Source organism: Heloderma suspectum, chromosome 8 (assembly GCF_057233095.1).
Source record: "Heloderma suspectum isolate Gila_16-S chromosome 8, 16-S_ref, whole genome shotgun sequence".
Classification (NCBI taxonomy): Eukaryota; Metazoa; Chordata; class Lepidosauria; order Squamata; family Helodermatidae; genus Heloderma; species Heloderma suspectum.
In genome coordinates, this window is record NC_139465.1 from 26,420,666 (window position 1) to 26,426,665 (window position 6,000).

Below are 6,000 nucleotides of genomic sequence, written 5' to 3' on the forward strand. Positions count from 1 at the left end.
CTTGTCTCTCACCACCAAACACCTGTTCCAGCACTTATCTTCAGGCAGCAGGCTTTATCAGGCTTTAAGATGGTGGTGGTGGGAAGTGGGGTGAGACACATGGAAATGCTCAACCCTTTGATGTTAGTCTGTCTTTATCACAGATGAGGCAAAACTGGCTCTCAGCTAGGCCAGGTGTGGTGGGTAGCACGTGGGACCTGAATTTGGGACATCGGGGTTCAAATCATCATCTTTTAGCCTGAGCTACCTCATAGGGTTGTTGAGAAGATAAAAGGGGATAACTACATATGCTTCCTTGACTTCTTTGGAGGTAGGGTGGGATAAAAAAATCAAATAAAATCATGTTCACTTTACTTCTGTGACTCATCTGAAGGGTGCACTAAAACAGTCATGAGATGGCCTCGGCAGTCCTTCATGAAGAGCCCCTGTCTGCCCGAAGAAACTGTCAGATGCTAAAACAATTTGAAATGTATAGTCAGGGCTGCAAACAGCATTGCCTGGGCCCAGTACAAAATGCGTATTGCAGAGATGCTATAGGGCCTGCACACAACCTGGCAAAGGCTCCAAACTTGCACATGGGGCTGAGGGGTGGGTCACAATGAGCTGCACCCCCAATGACTTCCCCATGTACCCCCCCCATTTGTGGGGTTCATTGATGGGGAGGAATCATTACCAGGACAAATTTTCCAATTTGGCTTAAACTAAGGAAAGGTTTTTGACCTCACAAGTGATTTACCAAGTTGCTAAAGGAATGAAGGAATGAACTCTTATTAACTTGAAAATCGGGCATCCAATTAAGTGTTGCTCTTTTTCAATTTCATTCTTTCCTTGCTGGGCACATTTCTAAAACTACCAGGTGACGGTTACTGATGGGGAAGTGAAATGAATCTTGTTAAACAGCTGGCTGAACAGCATGGACTAAGCAAATTCTTTTTTAAAGAATGTACACATCTATAGGATCGAAAGCATTTTAAATACCCCAAGGACATGCTCTTCCAGCAAGTAACATTAATACATCCAGTATCTTTTCGACAATGTAGAAGAACTGATTTGCTTTACTCTTTGCTTTTGTTTGTCTTTAGGGCTTGATTCTGCCTAAATTACCCCCCCCCCCCAATCGATAATGTAGGCACTTAAAGAAGAAACCAAAGAGATGAACCAAAAAATGAAACAGCCAGAGACAGCTGTCCTAGAATGGATGTTTGCCAAGAAAAATAATGTGTAAGGTCCCCAGGTGCAAATTGGAATGGCTTGGAGTTAGCCACACTAATTTGCCCCCAAATTGGGAAATACCTTGGTTTAATTCAAGTCAATCAATATCATGGCGCAGTCATATGGTCCAATTCACAAATGTCATCCAATCCTCCAGCCCCCTTGGATTGATTAAAATCTGAGCTGGAGAAGAACGCACAGCTCCAGAGCTGGCTCCAGGTTTTTGTGGGCCCTTGGGAAAGACGCCCTCAATGGTCCCCCTCCCTCGGTGAGTTTGCCTTCTCACTACCATTGTCACCAGCTGCTATTCCTCCTCATCCTCTTTCTCCTCATTGCTTGCTTGACAGGTAGAGAGCCAATGAGCAAGTAGGCAGTGGCATCTCTTTCTCACAACCACTGTTGTCTGGGCAAGAACAAGAGGCAGGTGAACAAGCAGGTTGTAATGACGAGGAGAGAGAGAGCGCGCGCACAAGTCCGGGGCCCCAACCATGCCTACTCCTGATGCTAGCCCTGCTCAGCTCATAATTGAGGTGAGCAATTATGAGTACCCAAGTGGTATCTCCCTTCAAGTCCTCTTTCTTGAAATGTAGGAGCCTTTACCTGACCTCCATACCCACATATGCCAGCTGCAGCACTCTAGCTGAGAGACAACTGATTTTCTACAGCTGAGAATTGCTTATAGTTTATTCAGAATAGCTGAAGGTGAGATACGAGGAAGCCATAATTGCCTGTGGCTAGGACAATAGTCAGGTGAGTGTGCACACTGAACAGGTTCTGCAAGTTTTTGTACTCTTCAGAAACCTGTACAATGTGTTTTACCAGATATAATAGTGGAACAAAAGAATTGAGTGTTTAACCTAAAGCATAGATAATGCCACCTTCACTCTGACCAGATTCAGACATGCTTAGCTTCATCAAGGTTGCTGTTTCATGTGCTTTCAGACAAGGCCTGGGTTAAAAAGGAAAGGGTTGTGTCTGTAGATTGAGCTGCCATTCATGCACTTCCTAGCCAAGGCAGCTATGCTGCAAAAAGTCAAGTGGCAATCATTTTTCCCACATGGCTTCCCCTTCCAACCTCCACAGGTCAGGTGCTTCACATTTGAGAAAGCATTAACAAGAATTTAGAAATGCAAACAACCCCCCCAAATAATAATATCCCCTTCCCTTGAGAAAGGGAAGGACAATACTGTTGCAACTATGCTTGGAAATAATTGGGCTTCTCTTTTGTTGAGGGGAGAAGAAAGAGATCCCCCCCCACACCTTTGAATAATATCTCATGTTCCTACAGTTTAGCTCAGCAAAGGCAAACCAATCAAAAAATGCCTGTAAAGGTTAAAAGACTATACAAATCCCTTTACATATATCCTGTTTTCAATTATACCATTTTGCTTCAACAAAAGCAGGATATGAGGCAAGGCCATTCAGTTTGGCAAATCTCTTCAACACCGTTAACTATTTAAGTGAAAGTTTTTCCCTTGATCTTGGCTTTTATTTTATCTGTGGCCTGATGCTGAAGGGGGCAGGACTCTTGCCCCTTTAACAGTTGTGTAGAAGAGGGAACTTCAGCTATACCTGCAGAAACATCCTCTTCTACACAACTCTGAAAGGTATGGGACCCCTGCCCTCTTTTGCATCTGACCATCCATAGGGTGGTCATGTGTCCTACTTTACAGGGGACAGTTCTGTATTTAAAGGCTTCCTCCAGTTGAAGTGTTGTTCAGCCCATGCCTGGTTTAAAGATAAAGAACCCTAAGAAGGGAGAACAGTGGCCTTGAAGTTGCCCATCACTGGTTAGCCCAGGCACACCTGTCGTCTAACTTTGCATCTACACATATCAAGTAGAATATGCAAATTTTATGCAACTCTGTGCCCTCTTTTTGGTGATGTATTTCCTTTTTTGGGGTGATGAGTAAGTGGCCATGCTGTAATTACAGTTGTATCTAACCTTTCCTTGAAGGTGCTCAAGACAATGTACAAAGTCTCTCCCCACAATTGTATGCTCAAAACAACCCTGTGAGATAGGTTAGGCTGAGAGAGGAATCAGAGGATGCTCCCCGTCTTGTCCTAGAACACCACCAAAAGATTCCAAAACCAGCTTTCAAAGAAGCTATTTGGATTTTGGCAAAGATATATATCTGTTCTAAACTGTGTTCCTTATTAATTCTCAATGGACTATTGGCATTTATCAATCTAGATGTCTTTTTTTCTGATCTGCGCAACTTCATATGGTCAACCAAAAGCTATAGGCCACACTTTTACCAATCAGGACAGTTTGCAATTACCGTTTGCAACTGGCAATTACAAAGAGAGGTAGAAAGGCTCCCATTTATGCCTATAATTTCAGCTTGCTCACCAGAGTTTGGCCTCTTCCAGTCCTCCCCCCACCCCTAGCATTCTTTCAATTATTCAGAAGTAGTGCATCATAATGCAAAATACAGTGCAGTACTGTGAACATTGATAATGTCCCTTCCCCAAACTGGCGCATATAATTCCAAGGGAAACTAGAAGCATTGGTTCATTTCTGGTTTAGAAACATTTGCATCTTTTGGAAACTCTATAAACCAGTCAGATGAGAGCTTTTGTGACATCAAACATAGCTCTGTTGATAGAAAAGCCCAGGAAAACTTTTTCCCTATGAAAGAAGAGGAGACAGAGAGACACAGAGAGAGAGAGATCTGAAAATGATGAACTGACTGCACACAGAATGTACAATTAGGCTGCAATCTTTTATGTGCTTACCTGGGTGTAAGCCCCACTGAAATCAATGGGACTTCCTCTGAGTAGACATGTATAAGACCGCACTGTTACAAACCCAAACTGGAAACATTTGGGAATGTCTCCATGGGTGCTATACAAGCTGAAAAGGTCTAGGCTTCAATCTTCACACATAATGGGGCTTGCTCCTAAACAAGGTCAATGCGTTCTACTACAGGAGAACTCATGGAGTTCAGATGTGCTCAAGGAGCACCGCCCCCTCCATGTGTGCAAAGCGTGGACCGGAGAGGTCCATGTATCTACCCCATTAAATGCAGGGAGCTTTTTTCCCTTCCACTGACATGAATAGGAATTTGCAGGACCTTCCTATATGCATTCAAGATCTTATGGAGCCATGGATAAATGGCAGAATGTTTAAATCTGGGAAAACATTCTCACAGGAACAATGAATAGGGTTGGCCAGTGGTGAGTCCAAGTTACTTTCCAGTTAGCAACTGTTTAGGTTGCTAATGGCTAAAGAGCTTATACTGCCCAATGGCAAAGCTACCTTACAATCCCTTGGTGGTGCTTAACTGAAAGATGATAGCCTAGGATGTCTGTAATCTTTATGTAGCATATTTTAGAAAGAAGCAAGATCTAAAACTTATGTTTCTGCAGTGGCTAAGGGCCAATCTAAATGTGATGTCCATCCCATAGTTTGCCCCTGGTTTTGTGAAACAGCCACTCTGGGCTCCCTGAGCTGAATCGGGGCATAGCAGGGGGGCAGGCTTTAAGCCTTTGCCCCCATTGTGGTGCCAATCAGAATTGCCCTCCCCCACTGCACTTTCTGTTCACAATGGAAAGAAAACTCCCATTGATGCCAGTGGGAACTTTCCTCCCATTGTGAATAGCAGGCACAGGGGGGATTCCGACTGGAGCCAAAGATTAGATCCTCCATGCTGTGGTCTTGATCCATCTCATACCTGCTCTCCATGCTGGCTATTTGTTTAATAAAAATCAGCTACACAATGCCCAACGTTGTCCCTAAGAGTGAAGTTCACTATCTCAACCAAGAACTCTTCATTAAAGCTCTCAGGGGACAGACTGGACAATGGTAGACATTCTTCCATTCCCATTTTCAAGTGCTGGTGGCAACGGTTGGGGATCTTGTCTTAGGATGTGACCCAAAGTTCACAAAAACACACACATCCTCAGTGTCTTCATAGATTTCGCAATCTGGGAGCATCCTGAGATGGTTATGGTAACTTCGGATACTGCTCTCCAGTCATGTAATTTGAGCACAAGCTGCAGTATCAACAAAGCCACTTTGTAACCAGACATCCTTGACCATAGGATGTCTTAAAGGGAGACTTGGCCCACTATACTTTGACAAACATGCAAAGTAGCTGTTAACTAGAGAGTTAAGATTCTCAAGAACAATCCCACACCCAGAAAATTGCTGCATTTCTTACCTGGCTTGGGCGTTACCTGAAATAAAGGCGATTCTGTTGACCGTAAGCAGCGAATACTTTCCAAGCATCAACTGGAGAAAGCAAAATATACAGGGGAAAACGAAATCTGTTACTTCACTGCATTAAGCAGTACAGGGAGTGTTCAGCTTCCCAGTCTCCAAGGTTTCCCAGCTGCGTGTCTACCCTTTTCCCATCCTGCATCCCTGCATCCTGTTATTGTTCCAAGCCTTACAATGCCAGTGAGAGAAGGGAGTGGAGGAAACCAGATAAAACATTTGACTCATTACCTTTGGACAGGGAGTAACAAATGAGAGGCAGCAAAGGACAGAACACAGAAGGGAGAGTTACTTCAGGACCACTGCCATCTATAAAACACAGGGGTGGGGAACGTGCAACCTTCCAGATGTTCTTGGACTCTGACTACCATCCTCCCTGACAATTGGCCATGCTGGCTGGGGCTGTTGGGACTTAGAATTGGACATAAACTGGAGAGCTACAGGTTCCCCATGCCTGGTATAACACAATAGCAATAACACTAGGGGTTTATTAGCAGGATTGGCCCATTTTACTGCCTGAGGCAAAGGAAACAATGATGCCCACACCCATTCCATGGATAGAATTC

General features: G+C 44.1%; 1 protein-coding gene across 1 annotated transcript in view; it reads right to left on the minus strand.

Annotated features, from left to right (window-relative positions):
* CDH5 (cadherin 5) overlaps positions 1 to 5,537 on the minus strand; it is a 57,676-nt gene extending 52,139 nt beyond the window's left edge. Inside the window, exon 1 of the mRNA XM_084812437.1 lies at positions 5,379 to 5,537. The gene's annotated coding sequence lies outside the window, so the exon portion shown is untranslated. The remainder of the gene's footprint in view (positions 1 to 5,378) is intronic.
* Between the last annotated feature and the right edge of the window lie 463 nt (positions 5,538 to 6,000).